The sequence below is a fragment of the Poromitra crassiceps genome (genome assembly GCF_964638095.1).
Source record: "Poromitra crassiceps genome assembly, chromosome: 7".
Classification (NCBI taxonomy): domain Eukaryota; kingdom Metazoa; phylum Chordata; class Actinopteri; order Beryciformes; family Melamphaidae; genus Poromitra; species Poromitra crassiceps.
The window spans coordinates 15,393,799-15,418,202 of NC_139628.1; the positions used below are offsets into that span (position 1 = coordinate 15,393,799).

The following is a 24,404-nucleotide window of genomic DNA, read 5'->3' on the forward strand; positions in this document are numbered from 1 at the left end:
AGGAGACGTAAAAGGGTTGGATCCACGTCCCACCGTCAATTTTTTTTTTTTTTTTTAAGCCGAGATATCTCGTCATTGGCAGTCAACCGTTGGATTTTGTAAGCCGAGATATCTCGTCAATGGCAGTGAACGTGTTAATTCTCGCATTCCAGGGAATTACGTTAACCTCTGCAGGTCTTATAGGTGTAAGTGGCTCGAGCTGCGCTCAGAGGAAAGAAAACCATCTGAAGATTTCTTTGTTGGAGTCCAGGTATGTTTTACAAGAAAGTGCTCTTCATTGTCGACGATAACGTTATCTGACCTGGCTAACAGTGGATACTCCGCTTGTTTGCTGTGTACCGAGCTCAAAGTAGTAGGCTAGATCTCTGTTTTACCCGCTGCACTGTCCGCTACAAAAACAACTGTCTTCTTCTGACGTTCTTTTGTATTTCGCGGCGTGACCACCGGAAGTGTTAAAACAACCCGGAAGAATTTGGCCCACTGCAGCGTATGAACATGAGGTGAATACTGCACCCACTCCCTTTATCTGCATATCTCCAAGTAGGCCGTGTTGGGACCCATGAAAAAGTGCTTAGAAAATGAGTTTCGTTCCCATGTCATGGGCACTACTCATTCAATGCATTTTTTCATAGACAATACCCTTCTGGACTTTGGGTTAAAAGTTCTACTCATAATATCCTGCAGTATTTTGTCACAAGCCAGAAATGTATAAACAGTTTATAACCAAAAAACGAAAATCTTGTGCTGCTGTTTTTGCTTGTAAAATGTGTTTTTGGCAACACAAAATCTTTCTCAAATGTCATAAATGCTAAAATGCATATACTTAACATCTGAAACAAGTATTGGTGCCTTTAGTTTACTCATATGTGAATTTAGATCATGAAATGTAGCATATTTGTTAAAGAATATGCTTCAACTTAAGTGTTTGCCACACAGTACAATGAAACCTCCACAGTAAATTGTGCCAAAAGCTTATGTTTCATACATAAAAAATGTCTCAACCTACTGTGTAATGAAAGGTAGAAAAGAAAATCAGGGCACCTTGGACCAAAATGGCAGAAAATCTATCAAAATGTTACCACGCCCCCTAAATTGGAATAATGCAAAAAATGGACAAGACTAAAAATTAAAGTACTAGAGGTCAGAATTATTACACAACATATGGTATGAAACATTTATTCAAGTACCACAAAGTGTCACAGCATCTGTCATTTGTACACCCCCCCCCCCCCCCCCCCCGCCAAGGAAATATATGAAAATACAAAATAGCATACAAATGCATCACAATAAAACCTTCTGTTGGCTGTGTAAGTAGTCTGTGCTGTTTGCATTTATGCATTGCATTTAACTGGATGTAGGCAGTGTGGCAATTCTTTAACAATTTAATAATTCTTGAACAAAACAAGTAGTAGGCCTACATAGTAACATGTTGGGTTACTCATCCCTATCACTTTCATCAGAGTCATCATCCCATGTACCTCTTTCTTCTGTTTCCTTTGACACATTTTCACAGTCCTGGCAGTGACATAAATCAGTGCAAGACAGTTTTGCAGACATGCATGAACATCTTCCAGTTTCACATTTGCTTTTTTTACAATTACAGTGGACTACCTGCAACACACTATCAGGGGCAGGATTTCTAGTCATCCATGTTACTGTTAACTCCCCATCCTCCATGCCCCATCCATTGCCAATGGGTGAAGGAGCACACATCCTACTAGTCAGAGAACGTCTCATCACTGCTGCTTGGTAGTTTGCCCTTTTGCAATGTTGGTGGAGAGCATCACTTGTTGGGGGAATGGACAGTTCTGGCAAAGCTGATGATGCCGTACAAAATGATTTGTACCTTGCATCGTTCACGTTTTTGGCAGATGATTGGCCATACAGGTGGCACACATATTTGCTCAGTGTGTTGAAAGTTGACTGGTCAAGGTTAAAACTGCTGCCAAGATTTGTGAACCCAGTCAGGTATTCTTCTTTCTGGCAAGCAAGAGAAAATGTCTTCCCTTTGCCCTTGCCATGAAAGGCACTGGTCGAGTCACAACCTGTGAAGGTATGGATGCCAATGAGTGCAGAACAAACACTGGTGCCAAGAGCTGCTGACACCTTAGCCACATCAATGATCCTCGTTCTGTTGCCTACTCCTGTGAAGAAATACAAGCTACACTGTAAATCTTTCTGCAGACTTACAGCAATCACTGCCACGTCAGTATCGGGGCTTTTGATGACTACAGTTTGGTGTTCTTGTGCAGCATGCTGTGCATGTACAAATACCCTAGTGTCATATTCCTCATGGTCACATGTCAGTTCTTGAACAGCAGTGACAGTTTGTGAACCCTCTTTTACGGAAACACAGTGACACAGTTCTCCATGTGCTATGTACAAGCTGAGGTCCCTGCCCAAAATGGTGAGGTCAGCATCTCGCCATGCAACATAGAGGAATTCTGCCAGTTCTGCTTTGTTTGTTCCATCTGATAGAAACTTTTTCCATTGCGTTGGTGCCTTTTGATCCCGTCCATAGATTTGCACCCGTTGTGTACCGACCCCAGCCCTACGTGACCGCTCTAGGTTCTTAATGCTAATTTTTGGATACTGGTCAATGACAAAGTCTATCCGTGTACACTTGTGCTGCAGAGCTAATTTGAGCACATACTGTAGTACGTTTTCAGCCAATTCTCCAAAGGTAGCCGGTTTGGAACGAATGGCTTGAATGACTGCCATGCCATCGAAGAGAATAGCTCCATCTGACGGAACTTGTTGAACTAAGCAGTCTTTGTCTTTGTTCTCCAATATATTCATCAGAGCTGATTTGTTTGTTTTAGCTAGTGACCCGTCAGTACTGGCTAAAGGATATGAAACCGTTCCCAAGGAGTAGGACAGAACTTCCCTCAGGTCTATCTTTCTAGTTTGACCAACAATGAGTAGTCTGGAGAACAGTTTCTTGTCAGCACGCAGAATCACATCTTTGCCTGCTGCAGATTTCTTCTTTGTCTTTGCCTGGTCACTGAAGGTCTTCAGTTTTTGTGCCTTGATGGGGGCGAAAATGTCGACTGATTTTGACAACAGTCTTTGGTCCAAAAAGACTTTGACAGCTTCTTCACCTCTTTCTTGTGCTGCAAGCAAATCATTCTTGACATCTTCAGCTGCTACTGTCCCTGAGCTAAGACAAACAATGCCATCTTGGTGTATGTCAAATGGGTTCAGCATAGAATCTATGGTGGAACTTATTCTGGTCACAGCATTTTCATCGGCATGAATCCGTGTTTGGTCCAGATCTTTTCGTCTCCGTGTTTCAGGAGATTTACCAGCCATTGACTCACATTGTCTAGCTATGGCAGCTCTTTCATGTTGTGACAATATCCAGCGAGACACTGCAGCCCGATTCAGTGTTATCCCTGTCCAGCCACCCTTTGTCTTGGAATCTCTATTGCATGTTTGCTCAATAGCCTGGTCACAAGCAATGGAGGCAAATCCATGGGCACTTTGACGTTGGACAGTCCACTGGCCTTTTACACTGAGGTCTTTGTGACAAGAAGGATGTGTGAGAGGCAAATTGACCATTTCCAGCCAGTATGAAGGCAAATACCTAGCATAGTTTACACGGTCGTAAGCAAAAAACCATGCCATCATCAGGCGCACTGTTGACAGGTGAAGCTGCCAGTCTGATTCACGTGTTGCTCTCACAAACAGCAGTAGTATTTGTACCATGTCAATGTATGAACTCCAGAAGGCAAACGTTGGGTTTTCTGCACTTCTCGTTTCCACAAAGACGGCATACTTTGAACACATTTTGTCAAAGTTCTCATTTGCACACAAAACATCCATTGTTCTGTCTGGGAAAGCGTCTTTGATCTCAGTGATGACAGCCATGCACTCATCTCTCTCCTCTGGTGTTAATGAGTCTAGGAATGTGCTGAATCTGGCACGTTGCAGACTCTCATACATAAGTTTGTGTGCCCTCATGCTGCGGTTGTAATGATGACCACTGATCACACCATTGATGGATCCTTGGGCAACGACTTCAGACTCGATGAGTATGTCTTGCAGTCCTGCATCACCAAATCTTTTTCCTAAAATGCCTAGGAAGGACATGCATGTATGAAACTCACCTAGTCTAACCACAAGACGCTTTGTCAACTCATCATCTTTCCAGCGGATTTGCTGAGCTTTGGCATATATAGCTTGGTCAAAAACTAACACTACATGGTCCAGTTCTAGCTGATCAGCAAGTTCAACACTTCGCTTCAGAATAGTGTTAACTGTTGACATCTCTGTCGGTGAAGCCTCAATGACTGGAAGATAATACAGTGCTGACTTAGGTAGAGTGGCATCACTTTGTAGCATTGTGTGGAAACCTGTCCAGCCTGGTACTGTACATGCTTCAGCATCTGTGTTCTTCACTAAAACATATGCCAGTTCTGTTTTGGCAGCAGACACAGTGTTCAACCTGTACGTTTCCACCTGCAATGGAACACTTTCATCCTGAAGCAAGTTCTGTGGCCCTTGTCTTTTAGTCTGTGGATAGTGTTGTAGCGGGATGCTAGGAGGTGCTTTGAATGTGTAAACTGACTTCGGCAGTGGCTGTCTGTCTGGTCTAGACATTGTTTCAACAACAGAACTTTGTACCATAATGCCATTTGTATGGTGAGTAGTTCCACGACCTGACAGTGTCTCCTCCCCAAAATCGATGTTATCCCACACCAGTATGGTTGGTGCCTTCTTTGAGAACCCCTTAGGGATTTTGTCTCTGCCCTCTAGAAGTTGTAGTGACGCTAGGCTAGTGTCTAGACTGACAACTGTGTTCCATGAAGCACAGTGTCCTAATCTGTTCAGTAGTGACAGAACATTGGATGAACCTGTTAAATGGCGAACAGTTAGACCAAGACACAGTGACTTAGGCGTCTGCTTCCGACCTTTAGAAGCAAGATACACAATGTCTTGACAAACAGATAAAACTTTTAGGTTCACATCTTCAGGAATATCAACATAATGGTCTAGTGTTGGTTCCTCTGTTGCACCTATAATCCAGGAAATCACATTGAATAGTTCAACTGGCACAACAGATTTTGCGTCAGAAACATTCAAATCCTCTGCTGTGGGAGGCCAGGGGCATTTCATCCCGGGAGTTTCATTCACAAGTCTCTTCAATATCAGTCCTGCACTGTACAGTGTCCTTGTGTGCTCTGTAGTTTGTCCAGATGTGTGTTCATTGTCACTTTCAGCTTGGCTTACCTCGGTTGACTCAGTTGTTGTCGTGTCTGATGGATGCGGTAGCCTGTCTAACAGTGTATCTGCTGATAATGTTTCAACAAAAACCAGTTCGGAGATGTTGCGCGTTGCAGGGCTGTGAAACACCAGCTGGGGGAAATCACGGGCCAACCGCTTTTTCAGTTTATCCTGCCTGCAACATGAAAATATAGAAAAAGACGAGCACAAATGTATAAATAAAGGGATTTTTTTCACAATGACAAACAAATACATTTAAACATACTGTCAGCCTTTCCTGTGAGCGAATAAATCAATAAAATGGAAACTTTTCAGTATGAAAGAGGTTCTTTTTTATTTACTGAACTGTCAAGGACACAGTTACCTGTAGTCTGAAGCATCAATATCCTCATTCTTCTTAACGATGTCTATGAATTTCTTCCTTAGTTGGTTCATTTTCAGGATTTCTTGTTTATCGATAATCCTTTGACGGATGACTCGTTCGCAGAATATCTTGTAGCTGGCAGCAAAGGGTTGTTCATTTCTGAAAACACACACACGCAGACAAAAAAATACTTAACATGTGCAAAGAGGTCTGCTGTCAACATTGTATCTAAAGACAGACAAAATAGTATTTGTTGTAGGTCAAAGCCTTACTTTTGAAATGTGCAGTGTTAATGCAATGTAATAACTCACACTTCATCTGTGGTTGCAGTATGTGTTGCCGTAGACTTTGACAAGGACCTTGTGTATTCTCTGTAACAGGACCTGTGGTAACGCACTTCCAGAGACACACAGTCTTTGTCTTTGATATGCAAAAGAACGCTAGAGTCTTCCTTCTTCTCAGCAGCCTTCCGCAACTGGCCTGAAAACAAAAAAAAGTTATAATCAGCTTTACTGTCAAATCACACATTTTATAATAAAAAAAAAGTGGGTGACATTTGTTTTTGTATCTTTTATCCATTGTATTGTTATTACAAGAAAAAAGAGGTGGGGGGGGCAAGGAGATCAAGGCAATAAAATAAAATGCTCCCTCTCTCTCTCTCTCTGTGTGTGTGTGTGTGTGTGTGTGTGTGTGTGTTGGTTTGGGGGCTGTAAATAACACAGTGAACAATGGGCCAGCTGGCACTTGTGACCTGCCCCCCCTTGGTGTTTCAGTCTCTGTTCTGTAGATACACATTTTTTTTATCAATGATAAGTAATATAATATAATATATAAATCAACTACATCACAAGACCACCGCCTTTTCTGCCTGTCTATCTGCACACTTCCTTGTTCCATGTTTTTCAGTCCCGTGTGTGTGTGTGTGTGTGTGTGTGTGTGTGTGTGTGTGTGTGTGTGTGTGTGTGTGTGTGTGTGTGTGTGTGTGTGAGATAGAGAGAGAGAGAGAGGGGGGGGGTCGCTTACCTGCAGACACTGTCTCTGCTTGTGAAAGTTGATCCTTCTTCCGTTTTCCACCAACAGTAATATATTTGTCCACCTTTTTACAAATGATGCAGATGGCTGGAAGGACAGGGCCAGCAGAACGGACGGGCAAACCTGTCCGAGACCGAAGTTTCTTTCGGGGGGTTTCAGACGTGGCTCCGTCGGGGCCGATGCTGTCCGAGGCTGCGGCTGCATCTGGTTCTTCTTCTCCCCCCCCCTGCACCATCTGTGTGCAGCGTTTCTCAGCCAAACCCAAACGTCTTTTACAAATAAAGCGACGGTAACACGTCGCGTGAAATCCAGCGTCCTCGGGAACATGGTCAAAATCCACGTCCACGCAATGTTTAAAAGTTTCAGCGATAACTTTACTATCGCCGTCCAGACAAAGCCACTGTTTGACGACAGACCTGTAAGTGTCCCACCTTGTCTGGGTAAAATCCTGCACGTCCTCATTCTGTACTGACAAAAAGTGCATATAGCATCGTTTGGAGTCCTTTGATTCCCGGCTTTTACGCACTTTTTTCCGCTGTTTTGGTTTCTTTTTCCCCTCTTCGCTGCTTGAACTGGTGGTCGCCATGGCTCTAATGTTATTACGGCAAGGGAATAAAGCGGCTACGCGATTGGTCCACGTGACCAAAACCACACCACTCCCCTTGCACAGATTAGTACGCCTAGTAAGAAATAGTGCCGTCTTTGACCACTGATTAAAAAAATACTGCAGGATAACACGAGTAGAACTTTTTTATTTGTACTTTCTACCTATAGATCTCTTTTATGGAGAAAAAAGTGTGTAGTGCCCCTGCCGTGGGAACGGAACTAAACGAAAATGCTAGTCACAATATGGCCTAAAGACACAGACACTATTCATTACTATTATGTCCACACATACACACTCATGCACGTGACAATGCACAGATTGCACAGTCACATAGATACACAGACACACACATAAACACACACAAATGCACATAACTATACCAACACTACACACCTACTCCCCTTATCTGGATATCTCCACGACACGGACACATATTGATATGTCCACACATACACACTCCTTCATATGCACGTGACAATGCACACTCACATAGATACACAGACACACATACATCAACACACACACACACACACACACACACACACACACACACACACACACACACACACACACACACACATCCACATACCTATACATACACACCCACTCCATTTATCTGTATAATATCTCCAAGACACAGACACGTATTCATATGTCCACACATAAACACTCATTCATATGCACGTGACAATGCACACAGATACACACACATACATCAACACACACACAAACACACCTATACATACACATCTACTCCATTTATCTGTATAATATCTGCAAGACACAGACACACATTCATTACTATAATGATGTCCACACATAAACACTCATATGCACCGTGCATATGCACGTGACAATGCACACTCACAAAGATACAAGCGTGCGCGTGCACGCACGCACGCACGCACACACACACACACACACACACAGAGAGACATACACACACACACACACACACACACACACACACACACACACAGAGACATACACACACACACACACACACACACACACACACACACACACATAGTGTATACTGTTGTGTCATTCTGGAAAAGGAGGTTAAGGGTAATTGGTATATGAGTCACTTGTTGTTTGATGGGCCGGCAAAAGCTGCATAGAGCGATGGATGGAGGGAAGAGGTGGAGAGAGAGGAAAGAGGGAAGGATGGAGGGAAGAGGTGGAGAGAGAGGAAAGAGGGAAGGATGGAGGGAATAGGTGGAGAGGGAAGAAAGAGGGAAGAGGTGGAGAGGGAGGAAAGAGGGAAGAGATGGAGAGGGAGGAAAGAGGGAAGAGGTGGAGAGGGAGGAAAGAGGGAAGGATGGAGGGAAGAGGTGGAGAGGGAGGAAAGAGGGAAGAGATGGAAACGGAGGAAAGAGGGAAGAGGTGGAGAGGGAGGAAAGAGGCAAGAGGTGGAGAGGGAGGAAAGAGGGAAGGATGGAGAGGGAGGAAAGAGGTGGAGAGGGAGGAAAAAGGGAAGAGGTGGAGAGGGAGGAAAGAGGTGGAGAGGGAGGAAAGAGGAAAGAGGTGGAGAGGGAGGAAAAAGGGAAGAGGTGGAGAGGGAGGAAAGAGGTGGAGAGGGAGGAAAGAGGGAAGAGGTGGAGAGGGAGGAAAGAGGGAAGAGGTGGAGAGGGAGGAAAGAGGGAAGAGGTGGAGAGGGAGGAAAGAGGCAAGAGGTGGAGAGGGAGGAAAGAGGGAAGAGGTGGAGAGGGAGAAAAGAGGGAAGAGATGGAGAGGGAGGAAAGAGGCAAGAGGTGGAGAGGGAGGAAAGATGGAAGAGATGGAGAGGGAGGAAAGAGGGAAGAGGTGGAGAGGGAGGAAAGAGGGAAGCGGTGGAGAGGGAGGAAAGAGGGAAGAGATGGAGAGGGAGGAAAGAGGGAAGAGATGGAGAGGGAGGAAAGAGGGAAGAGGTGGAGAGGGAGGAAAGAGGGAAGAGGTGGAGAGGGAGGAAAGAGGGAAGAGATGGAGAGGGAGGAAAGAGGGAAGAGATGGAGAGGGAGGAAAGAGGGAAGAGGTGGAGAGGGAGGAAAGAGGTGGAGAGGGAGGAAAGAGGGAAGAGATGGAGAGGGGGGAAAGAGGGAAGAGATGGAGAGGAAGGAAAGAGGGAAGAGATGGAGAGGGAGGAAAGAGGGAAGAGGTGGAGAGGGAGGAAAGAGGGAAGGATGGAGGGATGGAGAATAGGGGTGGGGGGGGATCGATACAGCATATCACAATATTTTGTGATCTCAATCATATTGCACGGATGCTAACTATCACGATACTTTATTACTATATTATTACTAACATTTATATATATATGTTTTTTTCATGACAGTGCTGGTCAGTCAGCCTATCTATCCAAACTTCTGCACATATCCACATCTACTTACAACCTCAGATCCAACGCTGTCATCACTCTCGCCGTCCCCAAAACCAAGAACTCCTTTGGTAGCAAAGCCTTCCACTCTGCTGCTGCATCTGCTTGGAATGAGCTCAACAAATCCCTTCAGCTGGACCAGTTTGTTGACCTGGCTGCCTTTGGCAGTATATTGAAGTCATTTTTAACACATGTTTGCAATTGCCAATTGTCTTGACTCCCTGCCCCGTCTCCTAACCCTGCACTTCCTCTATGTTTTGTCTGCCCTGTCTGTTAAGTCTAAGACTTGCTGTGTGACTTTATTTTGCTAATGCTTCTTAACACTGTTTATATTTGTTTATATTTGTATTGCTTCTACTTTTGTGTGTGCCTCTATGCCCTCTTGGCCATGTCATTATTGTAAAAGAGAATGTGTTCTCAATAATCTACCTGGTAAAATGAAATGATGATGATGATGATGTTGACAATTTTGCAGCAATAGAACATGATTGCATTTGCAGTGGGAAAAAAAGGTAATACATTGCAATAGATCGGAATATCGCAATACTCAATATCTGACCTGCTCGGACAGAATCAGTCACATGTAGCACAGGCCCGTTTGTGTAGAAATGTGATTTTATGAGAAAATATGGAGTTTGGCTGTTTTGGGGTTTCATCAGATTTTATTATTGATTATATTATTTATTTTATTTTATTATTTTATTTTATTGAGAAATTCTAACAGTGAATATAGTTTTGAAGCTCATTTAAAGTTAGGGTGATCAGCAGAACTAGCTTGCTTGCCCGGCTTTTTTCTCAAAAACATAGTTTGGAAACAGTCAAGACATAAAGGCGTGTATCTCACTCAGTCTTTGGAGTACAAAGAACATTTTGATATCAGCAGAAACCTTACATTATCCTCTTTCCAACAGTGGATAGATACAACTCAAAATGTGTTTCGTGGTCAATGTGACTGATTTGGTCAGAGGAGTTCACATATATCGCAATGCTAGCATATCGCAATATCTTATCGTGACTTAAGTATCGCGATAATATTGTATCGTGTGACATCTGGTGATTCCCACCCAACGGGAGAAAAAACAAAAAAAGAAGGCTGTGGGGGGAGGGGGGGGGGGGAGGAAGAAAGGATGAATAACGGGGAGAGAGAGAGGAGGAGAACGGTGGAGAGAGAGAGAGAGAGACACAAGGGAAAGGAATATATAGGTCTACAGTATATAAGTGCAGGGAGGAGCGGCCGCTGGAGAGACAGGTAATAAACGAGCAGGCGAGGATGTGAATTAGTATAATTATTAGACTAGAAAGAGAGGAGCAGAGGGGGAGGTGCAGCGAAGAGAAGGGAAGAAGAGAGATGCAGATCATTTGCATGTGTCCTGTTCTAGAATCAGATCAGCTCAAGCTTTAATCATATAGAACTCCCACAACGTCAGTGTGGGGGGTGTTGAGAGCGTCAGTGAGGGGGGTGGGTGGCGGGTGTTGAGAGAGTGGGCTCCAGCGGGTCCCCTCCAATGCATTTTGTAATTTTTAAGATATTTCGGGCCCTATCTTCCCACAGGCCTTAGGAGCAAAAACTTGCGTTAAACGCAAAAAAATGTGCCTTGCGCCTGCCTCGGGAAGATAGCAACATGGTTTTAGGCCCCAAAATGCGCTTTACGCCAAAGAGGCGTGGCGCAGTGCCAGAATAGGCCAGAATGGGCATTTCGGCCTTAAATACCGGCCTAATGATATCTTCCCCCCTGGCGTTAATTTAGCGCTTAGCGCTTTTCAAAACCAGGCCTTATTCAGTGCGCCGCGGATATTGTGCGTATTTACGCACAGCTCTCCTCTGCCAATCTCACACTCTCTCCCCCTCTCTCTCTCCCTCTCGTGCAATGGAAAAAAAGTAGTTATATCGTAGTTTTGAGCCCCTGTCATTCAGAGGCTGTTCTCTCCCCCTCTCTCTCTCTCTCTCTCACTCCCTCTCTCTCGTGCATCAGACAGGCACAAAGACCAATGGAGAAAACGTTATATGGTAGTTTTGAGTCCCTGTCATTCAGAGGCCGTTGAGCCACATGTGAAATCTCCCAGCATGCATTGAGGCTAATACATTTCGAGAATAAATATCAACCAAATCAGCATAATTGCCTAAAGTGATTTAAATAATGTTTCTGTTCACACAACATGCAATTCTCGAACATTTCAATATTGGCCAAAATAAAACATAGAAATCCAAACACAACCCTATGTGAAACATATATGTACCCCAGGTGGTATATACGGTATATCCCTCCCAGATATAACGTGATTTAGATGAGAGACAGCCGTAACACGGTTCTACTGTGATGTCCGCTCTGCTGCAATAAGACTTGGCTTACTTCACATTTACTTTTACAATCAGATCAAAACTGAACCAATCCAGTGGTAAAGCCTGGTAATAAGCCTGTGTGTGTGTGTGTGTGTGTGTGTGTGTGTGTGTGTGTGTGTGTGTGTGTGTGTGTGTGTGTGTGTGTGTGTGCGTGCGTGCGTGCGTGCGTGCGTGCGCGCGTGCGTGCGCGCGCCTGTTCACATACTCCCACAATTACTCAGTATGACTCTTGAATGAGCCAATTATCCCAAAATGACATCGCAAGTGAGATCGCATTATCTTCAGTCACAAACAGCGGCTGCAGTAATCATCATTATAAACAGTATCTGTTCGTAGCATAAGTGCCAGTAATTGCTTTCGCGACCTCCTACCATTGTTGTGAATTGGCACCATTGTCGCAGGCTGGTGGCGTTCAAGGACACGGGCAAGAGATTCTCTGATGTATGTAAATCCATTTAAGAGCACTAAACAAGGCATAGTTTTGATTTGCCACGATTGGTTTTCACGTTGTAGGGGATGAGATGGTTTACATCTCGGGCGCCGTCCAGAGAGACTCGCACCAACCTGTGCACTAGGGCTGTCAATCTCCCTCTATAATCAAATTCGAATTTCAGTGCTTTATACATTTTAATATTCGAATTATATTCGAATATTTTAATTAATTTTTAATTGAATTAAAAAAAAAAAAAAAAATTTTTTTTTTTTGGTCTGAGTGAATTGTTGTCTTCTCTTATGTTATGTTCTGATTCTAAATATAGCTGAATCTTTGGGTTTGACCAAGTAAAACTTTTTCTAAGCATTTTACCAAATGTAGATGGAAAAGTGAATGGTGGATGAATATTCAAAATAATATTAGGCTTATCACAAATAGTCCAGCAATGATGTTTATTTAAGAAAACATGTTCCTTGTACAATGTACATATACATTCATTGCATTAGAAAATAGGTCAGATAACCAGAGCTTAGTTAATATTCATCAGTGATGTATTGGTGCTGTCTGAAATGCTAAAATAAAATAATTGATAATAAAAAAAGACACAGCCTTTGTTTGAGCTCCTTATCAATAAACAGTATAGCAGCTTCAACAGTCAACTTCAGTTAACACTCTTTTCTTCAAGTATGTTGTCAGAACTTGTCACTGTTCTAGTGTTCTAAAAAAAAAAAAAAAAAAAAAAAAATATTCGTTTTAAAAAAATAATAATAATCGAATTTCGTTCATAATTATTAAATTCGAATAATATTCGAATATCAAAATTCGTTTCAACAGCCCTACTGTGCACCCAATGAATATACGGAGAATTTAGTTTCCAAGTTGCAACCACTGGAGAAAACAAACTTACACCTACTCTAACACTGTAATTAATTGCATGTGGAATAGGGAATGCCATCCCTTAGCAGTCCTTGAATGCAACTCTGAAAGGTTAAGGACTCTTCCTCATCCAATTACTTGTAGTCTATTAAACTGCTGGGATGTGTGATGTCTTGTGTGCCTGTCTTGTCCTTAATTACTTAGAGCACATACTTGATCATCATCAGCTAGATAGACGCTTGGAATTAGCTGCAGCGTGCAGTGTCAATATCTTGAAACAAGTCAGAATAAGTTGTTGAAAGTTAGTTCATCAAACCATAGTTGAGAGATTTCTTAAAGGTCTCATCTTGTGTAAAACCAGATTCCCTTGCTTCTTTGATTGTAAAGGACTTGGGCGTGCTATATGAACATGATTGAAGTCTCTAAACACATGGTCCTCAGATAAACACATGGTCCTCAGATAAAGCCACAGCAGCCATGTAAGGAGAAAGTGCCTCCAAACGAGCCGTTTTGACTTAAGTGATATTGTGACCTCACAAAGTAACACTCATTTAATTTGTGCCACCCTGCCAACTGAATGTGGAAGAGCAAACCTTGTTGTCTGTAGCAGAGCTGCTGTGTAGAATGAAGACAAACCTTGTTGTCTGTAGCAGAGCTGCTGTGTAGAATGAAGGCAAACCTTGTTGTCTGTAGCAGAGCTGCTGTGTAGAATGAAGACAAACCTTGTTGTCTGTAGCAGAGCTGCTGTGTAGAATGAAGACAAACCTTGTTGTCTGTAGCAGAGCTGCTGTGTAGAATGAAGACAAACCTTGTTGTCTGTAGCAGAGCTGCTGTGTAGAATGAAGACAAACCTTGTTGTCTGTAGCAGGGCTGCTGTGTAGAATGAAGACAAACATTGTTGTCTGTAGCAGAGCTGCTGTGTAGAATGAAGGCAAACCTTGTTGTCTGTAGCAGAGCTGCTGTGTAGCATGAAGACAAACCTTGTTGTCTGTAGCAGAGCTGCTGTGTAGAATGAAGACAAACCTTGTTGTCTGTAGCAGAGCTGCTGTGTAGAATGAAGGCAAACCTTGTTGTCTGTAGCAGAGCTGCTGTGTAGAATGAAGACAAACCTTGTTGTCTGTAGCAGAGCTGCTGTGTAGAATGAAGACAAACCTTGTTGTCTGTAGCAGAGCTGCTGTGTAGAATGAAGACAAACCTTGTTGTCTGTAGCAGAGCTGCTGTGTAGAATGAAGACAACGTTTCAAAAGTAGGCCTGTGCACATCCCACCTTCATCCAGGTGCAGGGTGGACACCGGAGCTGCATTAGAACCGGGGATGAACGCAGCCCAGTGCTCATTTCAAAGCAGCCGGTCATAATGTCAGTGCCCTGAGGTATATTGGGGTGGAGAGAGTCCAAAAACCACCTAGAGGTGGCGATCATGATAAAAGACTCCTCCAACGGGAAACATTTTGGATATTTTATTTAAACACCATGTCCCCTCATGGACTGAATGAAGAATTTGATATAAAACAATTTTTTAATATGGTAGGCTGAGGTCTGTGCATTCATTTGTGAATTTGTGAATTAAGCAGAAAAGTGCAAATTGTCCCTTTAAGCTCAGCTGGCTGTTGGTTTTCTTTTTCCTTTCCTCATTTTATTTTATTTTCTGCAACAAGGGTGTGGTTTATTGATGGAAATATTAATGTATTATTAACTCTCATATTGTGATATGTTGAATGTAGCCTATGCCCCCCCCTTTTTGGGGGTTTTAAACCAATTTTATAAAAAAAACTGTTATATAGGCCGGATCAGCTGATGGGCAGGTGTTTACCATTAACTAATCATCTGAACAGCTATATGAACTGCCTTTTTCCTGTCTGTGCTTTGTTGATTGATTGCCTGAAGAAGACCCGTGTGGGGTCGAAACGTTGCGCTTATTAAATTATTAAATTATGGGAGCTTAACCGGTGTGCGGACATTCATTCTCTCCTATAGAATGAAGACAAACCTTGTTGTCTGTAGCAGAGCTGCTGTGTAGAATGAAGACAAACCTTGTTGTCTGTAGCATAGCTGCTGTGTAGACTGAAGACAAACCTTGTTGTCTGTAGCAGAGCTGCTGTGTAGAATGGAAACTTTTACAGAAAACAATCAACTGCACCAAAGATGGATCTATCCCAACAGATCATCTTATTTTATCTTATCTTATCTTATCTCATCTCATCTTATCTTATCTTATCTTGCAAGATCTATCTATCCCAACAGACCATAGTTAATGAGGGGAGAGGCAGAGCACATAGAGAAGTCCCAGAGTCTGGATTAGATTTTTTTTAAACAGAATCCATAACCTTGATCTAAAGACCCACGAGACGTTTTACACAGTTAACAAGTAGCATGATATGGGACCTTTAACATTTTTCAAGAAAATGTATATTTTAGGACGCAACAATGGACTAACTGACCTGTTAGGATAGAGATTTTTTGCACTGAGGTTGATGAATCTGGCTCACCGGCACCGCACCAAATTGTTGTATGGTGATATTGATAGCAGAGCGCAGCAGCAGACAGGAGTCGATCTGATTGATTAGTAGGCGTTTAATGAGAAGCATCAATGGAGAAAAACATGAACAAAGTCTTAGAGGTTTGGGTCTGTCCTCGTACTGAGAGAGACCTGCGATCTATACAGCGCTCGCTTACATATTGACAGATATTATATCCTTCACATAACAACGTATGGATCCTGCCCCCCTAATTGATTGATGATGCCTGAATCATTGATGCTTTGCGCATCCTGAAACTGGATGATCTGATTGGTCACAGCGCACAAACCGTCGTCGCCCTGGATGATCTGATTGGTCACAGCGCACAAACCGTCGCCGCCCTGGATGATCTGATTGGTCACAGAGGTCAATATTGATTGCACACGCTTGACCACTGACTGATGTCTCACTGACCATTGTGTAATACTGCACGCAATCCCACACATGTCCAACTCAGAATCCATTGGGATATGATATGGGATATGGGAAATGGGATATGGGATATGATATCGATTGGGATTTGATGTGAAAGGAACTACTCATCTTTTGGGGCTTCTCAAGGCAAAACATTGCGTCAATACCACCTCCAGCCAATCCTTTTTATTATTATCATGATTATTATTTTTGGAATTCCCCCCATTTACTCCCCTGCTGTATTTCGCCAATTACCACTGCCAACCTGTCATTGCTCCCCACCTCTGCCGATCTGGTGGTGACTAGCACAATGCTTCCTCCGCTACATATGAGCAGTCGCCAGCTGTTTCTTTTCACAGTGAGGAGTTTCACCGGCAGGACGTAGTGCGTGGGAGGATCACGTTATCCCCCCCGGTTCCCCTCGCCCCCGAACAGGCGCTCCGAAACGACCAGAGGAGCCACTAGTTCAGCGACCGCAGGACTCATACCCCACCGGCTTCCCACCCGCAGACATGACCAATTGTGTCTGTATGAATGTCTGACCAAGCTGGAATTCCCACTGCCGGGAATTGAACCTGGGTCTCCGTGGTGGTAGGGGAGTGCTTTTAGCTCTACACTACCCAGACGCCCAACAATTTTAAGAATGGTATACCATGTGTACTTCACATAGTTCAATTGTTTGTTTGTTTTTGTTTTTTGATTTTTTTTATCCCATTTTTATCCCCCATTAGTGCTAATTTTAATTTATTTTTCCTGGTTGCTGCTCCACCCTCTGCCGATCTGGGGAGAGCTGAAACTGGCGCCATGCTTCCTCCGAGACATGGGCATGTTAGCCAGCCGCTTCTTTTCACCTGACAGGGGAAGCTTCACCGGTAGGACATAGCACGTGGGAGGATCACGCTATTCCAACGAGTTCACCTCCCTCCGAACAGGCGCACCTAACGACCAGAGGAGGAACCACATCAGCAACCAGGATATTGCATGTTTTGGTGAAGGGGGTTCCTATATGAAGGAACGGGGAGAACATGCAAACGCCACACAGAAAGGCGCTTTTGACGACCCCACCCGGGCAGTGGGCACTCGAGGACATGCGGACGGGCACGTATTCCTTCAGCGCTCACAGCGTCCCAGGTGGGAATCGAACTCAGGACCTTCTAGCTGTGAGGCGACAGCGCTTACCACTGCACCACTATGCCCCCCATACATAGTTCAATTGTTGTTTATGGCTTTTCCCCCCAATAACATTTTCTTCTGCATCCTGCGCTTATCAATTCTCAATACATTCATTTTGGATCACGTCTGACGTCAAGGTCTATAGTCCTTCATGACAAGCATGTCCCGAAGGCCTGTACACAGAATGAGCCTGCCTAGATCTAACTGATCGACAATCAATCACATAATAGGGTGATGTAACACCAGTGTTGGGCAAGTTACTGAAAATAATGGTAATTACAGCAGTTACCGATACTAGTTACTGCTCTCAAAAAGTAATTGAATTACTTTAAAGTTACTAGTTACTTGAAAGTAATTAGTTACTAGGGAAAGTAAGGTTTGTGTTACCTTTAAAAGTCTAGTGCAGTTACTATTTCAGTAACTGTGAGTTATCTCAATTTGAAAAAGTCATTTCTTAGATGACTAGTTACTGCAGAAAGTAGTTAAGTTACAGTAACTTAGTAGCTAGTTACTCCCAACACTGTAACACAAACGCAAGCATGCAAAACAAAGCATCGATGGCAAGGCGACACGATTCCAAGGTCACCATTCCACCAAATTGCATTGTTCTTGATCGAAGAGAATGTGAAGAAGGGATACCATTTAGGGGAGATACAGTAGTTCCTGTTTTGGGAGGTCGGATCTATGTTTATTTTCAAATATACATGTTAGTGTAAACCAAGAAGATAAATTCACAATGTGTTCTTGAATACTGTATGTGGTTGAATCTGTTTGTGTTCTCAGGCTATTGTGACAACCTCATTCAAACGCTATCAACTCTATGTGGAATATTGATTTAATTTATTTCACAACACGCCTTTACACACAATACTCAACCTTGAGGTGAAGAAATAGGACGGACAGAACAGAACACATTGCCGTTAAATGCGTCATACAGTCAAATACAATACAAGCATTAACACAAGGCAAAACAACTCCCTACAGTTAAGTGGAATACAATGCAGCAGCTTGCAGTGTAAGTCAAAGTAGCCCAGGCAAGACTGAGTTAATCAATTTTGCCCTCTGAGCAACACAATCGCCAGAATAAAATGTTGGCCTTGTACATTTCTAGAATCCACGGAAATGTAAAATAAGATTTTTTTTCAAGGAAAATATGTTGCATATCATGTCTATAATCTCAACATAAATTTGAAACAACACTGCAGTCAATTTGAAAACCTTGCTGCCTTTCTAACTATAAACGCAAATAAAAACAACTTTGGTTATGTTTAGGGAAGTAAAACAACTTGGTTAGGTTTAGGCAACAGAGCAGCTTGGTTAAGGTTAGGGTTATGGTTTGGGGTTAAAACTGAAAGTAGAAACACAACGTGCCTCTGTCGGGAGTTGAACCCGCGCTCTCTTGGGGGACGCTACAGGTCCAACAATCCCACCCCTCCCTTAGGCGCCCGTGATGTACTTCAACATGAGACCGTCATGAATATGAATATTCACGTTACATGTTATTACATTCTACCAGGTCTATAACGTTAATTATTAATTAAGTCAATTAATAATTAATTAATTAATTATTAGGGTTAGGGTTACAAACGGTTAGGGTTACCAACGGGCTTACCCGGGCTTCAGCCCGGGTAAGCCCGTTGGTAAAATCGGCCCTGGATAGGGCCCTATATATATATATATATATATAGACACACACACACACACACACACACACACACACACACACACACACACACACACACACACACACACACAGTTTGTATAGGAAAAAGTCTCCTCTGTAATAACGGTCATTATTCTTGGCTATTTCATGTTATAGAATGCATGCCTTCTTCAGGGTCCATTTAACATGACACAACATGAAAAGGAATAGTCTAATAAGACTTATTACAGTAAGAGTAGAGCACCTTGGCTTTTTGTTTATTTTCTCCTCTACAAAAAACAACATAAAATCCTTTTTCCCTTTGCGTCACAGAGACATTTTGCACCCAAAGGATCCACCGTCACTGATGCGTATCGCACGTCTTTCACAGTCATTCAACCGGAAAGAAATGATCGGAAATAGACGTCTTTCTTACCTAGAAAGCGCACTCCTCGGCTCATCAGACACGCACAGTCAAATGGAGCTATTGTTTGCCCTGAATGAGCAACGGGAACTTTGGCTCTCACAAGACATTGAATACTCTGTGATCAACCTGTTCTCATTATGCTTCCACTCGCCTCCTCTTCAGGGAGAGGTCAGAAGTCGGCTATAGAGCGGCACCTCTGGAGTGCGCCAGGATTCATTGTTCTGCTCAAGGACTCTTCATCTTGTGGGTTGGGAACAAGGAGGCCGGAACCTTGCTTGTCCATCTGAAGGGCACTCTCCATCACTCCAACTGGCCCTGACATGGGTCTTCATCACTCCCACTGGCCCTGACATGAAGAAAGGTGCTGAAAATGGCCATGAAATTAACCCAAGTCATCTGCTTGGAAGGCAGCATGTGAAGTGCCAATGTTCAGGCAATGATTTACTGTCACAAAGCACGATAAACGGTGTGAAATGCATGCGGCTTCTGACCTCACCGACCTCACGCTGACTCTCGAATTTCACTAAATGTGTCGGTCTAGCAACTCCACCATATCAGTATGCAGAATGATATATCTGCCATTTATTTTTGCCATGTGCACAAGTGTCAACAAAACTCCACCATATCAGTATGCAGAATGATAGCTCTGCCATTTCTTTTTGCCATGTGCACAAGTGTCCACAAAACTCCACCATATCAGTATGCAGAATGATATCTCTGCCATCTCTCTTTTTGCCATGTGCACAAGTGTCAACAAAACTCCACCATATCAGTATGCAGAATGATATATCTGCCATTTATTTTTGCCGTGTGCACAAGTGTAAACAAAACTCCACCATATCAGTATGCAGAATGATAGCTCTGCCATTTCTTTTTGCCATGTGCACAAGTGTCCACAAAACTCCACCATATCAGTATGCAGAATGATATATCTGCCATTTATTTTTGTCGTGTGCACAAGTGTAAACAAAACTCCACCATATCAGTATGCAGAATGATATATCTGCCATTTATTTTTGCCGTGTGCACAAGTGTAAACAAAACTCCACAATATCAGTATGCAGAATGATAGCTCTGCCATTTCTTTTTGCCATGTGCACAAGTGTCCACAAAACTCCACCATATCAGTATGCAGAATGATATATCTGCCATTTATTTTTGCCGTGTGCACAAGTGTAAACAAAACTCCACCATATCAGTATGCAGAATGATAGCTCTGCCATTTATCTTTGCCATGTGCAAGTGTAAACAAAAGCTGTCCTGAAACAAATACACAGACAAGCTGCAGTCGAACACTTAGGGAACTTTATAGTACGATAGACTTTTCACATTCATTGACGTTTTTCACTGCAGCCATTTTGTGTCTATAAGGCAGGGTAAACACAGGTGCAAGCAAAACATTAATGGGTTTTCCAACTTCCAATCCATTTGGGTTTTCCAGTGTCCTCATTCATGTTTTGGTTGCGCCTGTGTTTACCCTGCCTTTTAGACAGAAAATGGCTGTTGTGAAAAAGGCCATCCTACCCAAAGAAAGTTGTCGTAGCAGGGAAACTGAGCAGCAAGGGAAACTGAGCAGCAATGGTGGCGTTTGAGTGAGAATAGTAGTCATATAGTGAATAATATTCACTTCATGATTAACACTACATATTCACTATATGATAAACACTACATATTCACTATATGATCAACACTACATATTATGTAGTGTTTATCATATAGTGAATATGTAGTGTTTATCATATAGTGAATATGTAGTGTTTATCATAATAGTGAACTACATGGAGAATGATCAAACAAGTTTCAGACACTACCTCACTCTTCTTCTCCCATGGTAAACATGGCTGCACTGCATTGTGGTACATGGGAGAAAATATACATGTAGGGTAAATTATCTGTTCACTAGAAATTGCTCTGTTGTGATTTTAATACATTTATAGTAGACTATAGTGAATCAAATTAACAGTTGAGAATTCGGACACTAGTACACAATTGCCAACACCCTATATGGTCCACTATTTCTGTAATAGGGAACGGTCTGTAACAGGGCTACTCAATCTCATCAAATTGGAGGTCCGTGGCCCTAATCTGAACTAGATTATGGGTGCTTGATATGAAAAAGGTTGAGATTACTGATCTATTATGTGCTTTTTGGAGTGTAAGCCAAGTGAACAGGACCGACAGAGCCAATAATGCACCAGAAAACAACCAATGTCAGCTGTATTTATCTTCCTTTAGTTGTACTGTAAATGAGGGGGGATGTGCACATCAGCCGCTGGCCATTGGACCGTGGGCGTCGGGCTTCTATATCAGCTGCGACGCAACACCGACACACTTTGTATGGACTTGAAAGGAAGCTGAAGGCTGTGTATATTGAGCTTGACAAGGATCAGAAACTGCAGCAGCAGCAGCAGCAGGGATACATTTTTAATTTGTTCTAAATCTCAGTTTATGCTTTTATGCATTCATATCGGTCCACACGTCTGCTGCGAGGAGCGGCCCAGGAGGAGCAGAGTTTCTACCGCTGGATTCTGAGTGGCTGAGTCAGACGGGCTAAGCGTCTAGCTCCAGGGCATGTAGTCGTCTCCGGATTGGAAAGCATTTAATCCTCTCTCTCGCTCTATACGTTCCTTACATACGTGTGCGATGGTAGCCTGAGGCAACGGCAACACCCATACATCAGCAGGCGGGTAGAATTATCGATGAGTACTGCAGGGCTGTGCATCATCAGGGATGCTCACGTCTAATTATCTAGCTATCTATCTATCTATCTATCTATCTATATATATATCACTGAGCTTGAAAGCAAGGGAGGATAGCTGGCGACCAGTTTCTTTTCTTTTCTTTTGCAGTTTTAAGACAGATTTAGAGGAATATCTCAGTTTAATTTAGCATTAGGATTAGACTGTTGTGATGTCATTATTCAGTTTTAACCATCAATAATTGTTCCTTTTCTCATTATTTCATTTCTCAGAGTAAAAACTGTATATTTATTCCGATATTTTTGTCAATTATTTGTGCTGTTATGGTTATTATTAGTTTAGTTACTCACTTCTACACTAGCTTAGATTGTGTTACTTATGGATGGAATTATAGTGAAAATAGATTATCCCCCCTTTTTGCTTCGGACCCCCCTGTGAAAACCACTGGCTAGCTTAAAATGTTGTGAGAAGCTGATTTTTTTTTGCACATTTTCAATGCAGATTGTTTAATCCATCTGCATTATTTAAACAAACAAATGAGATGGATTAAACAGCTGTCATCTGGTGCATTTAAGGCCCAGGAGAAACAGAGTTGATCTGGGAATCATTTCTGGTTGAGCAATCCAATGCACCTCAAAATAAAGTAAGCCATTTACAGTTAGTTTGTCAGTAAAAGGTTTGATGAATAAATAAATCAAAACCACTCCACTACTGTACTGGTGACAGTAGCTGTCGTATAGACATGGGGAGTGACTATCAGCTACTGTCATTAACGTAATACAACATACTAGTGTAGTTACATTCAATTGCATGGAGGGGAACCTTATGACAAATTCATCAACTTTGAAGCATTATTAACTTAACATTATGCTAGCATTATTAACTTAACATTATGCTAGGTTGACATGCTTGGTCCCAATCGATTCCTTGTTTCTTCTACTTTCATATGGTATAAAGATCATCACTCTAGCTTTAAAAATGAGTTCGCTGTCAGCCATTGGCCAAATTCAGTTTAAAAATGTGAGTTTAAGGTTGCCGTTTTTATTTGCAAAATGCAGGTTGTGCAGCATGAAACATATTAATAAGAAAAAAATAGCGCTGCTTGGTGGACCATTTGCACGCCGAATTTACAAGAAGGCCCGGATAACTTGAACTTAATTTCAAGTTATCTTCGTATGGCTATCGTCTGCCTCCACCATCCAGTTTTGCGTTGGGATCTAAGCGCAGAGACAGGTGTAGGCGTGGCCCAGGCATATGGCCCAGGCATATAGGGCCCTATTCTCCCACAGGCCTTCGGCGCTAAAACGGGCCTTAACCGCAAAAAAACGTGCCTTGCGCCTGTTTTGGGACGATATCAACATGGCTTTACGCTGCCAAATGCGCTTTAGGCCGAATGGGCGTGGCGCAGTCCCAGAATGGGCCAAAGTGGGCGTGTCGGCGCTAAACTGCTATCTTCCGAGCTGGCGTACATTTAGCGCTTTGCGCCTTTGAAAAGCAGGCCTATTCAGTCAAGGAGTGCTCTTCTGCCTCTCCCCTGTCACCCTTCTCTGTCTCTCTCTGAAACCAGGCCTATTCAGTGCGCCAGTGCTCTTCTGCCTCTTCTCTGTCACCCTTCTCTCTCTCTCTCTGACTCCCTCGCTCAGACAGACACAACACATAGCAGCACGCACCCAGCTTCCCATAGGAAATAGCAGTTGTAAGTTTACTGCCTGTGAATGTCCCTGTCCCAGCATGCAATTGGGTCCTCCATTTCGCTACTAAATAGCAACCAAATTAGGCGAAATAGATATAAAAGGTAGATCTAAAATAATGTGTAATGGTAAGACAACCTGCAGTTGTAGAAGATTTCAATATTGGACCAAATAAAACATCGAAATGAAACACCACCCTATGTGAAACATATATGTCCTCTTGAGCCTATATATACCCTGTGTGGATTTAACGTGATTTAGATAAGTGACAGCGGAACGCGCTGCGGAACGCCTTCTACTGTCATGTGCTATACTGTGATGTCCGCTCCAATAACTTGGCCCTACTTCACATTTAGTTTTACAATAAAAACACATTTATGCAATGACTTTACACAATGTAGGGTATATTTATGTGCATCATTCTACCTGCAGCAGGGGAGAGAAAACGATATCGTTCTGGACAAACTTTCACCAATATAAAATTAATCTCATCATATAGGGATAGGCTATATTTTTCTATCCGATGCATTTAGAACATTATTTTCACTTTGATCTTGCTATAGTGTAGCGTATTTACATGCTTGCAGTATTGAAACTGCAGTTAGA

The 24,404-nt window shown here is 42.8% G+C and overlaps 1 long non-coding RNA gene across 1 annotated transcript; it reads right to left on the reverse strand.

Moving 5' to 3' along the window:
* Positions 1–1,270: 1,270 nt before the first annotated feature.
* On the reverse strand, positions 1,271–7,402 carry LOC310779361. The gene is made up of 3 exons (XR_014552835.1): positions 6,614–7,402; positions 5,591–6,070; positions 1,271–5,401 (listed from the first exon to the last, which is right to left on the reverse strand). It is a non-coding gene; the product is annotated as an uncharacterized lncRNA (long non-coding RNA).
* Between the last annotated feature and the right edge of the window lie 17,002 nt (positions 7,403–24,404).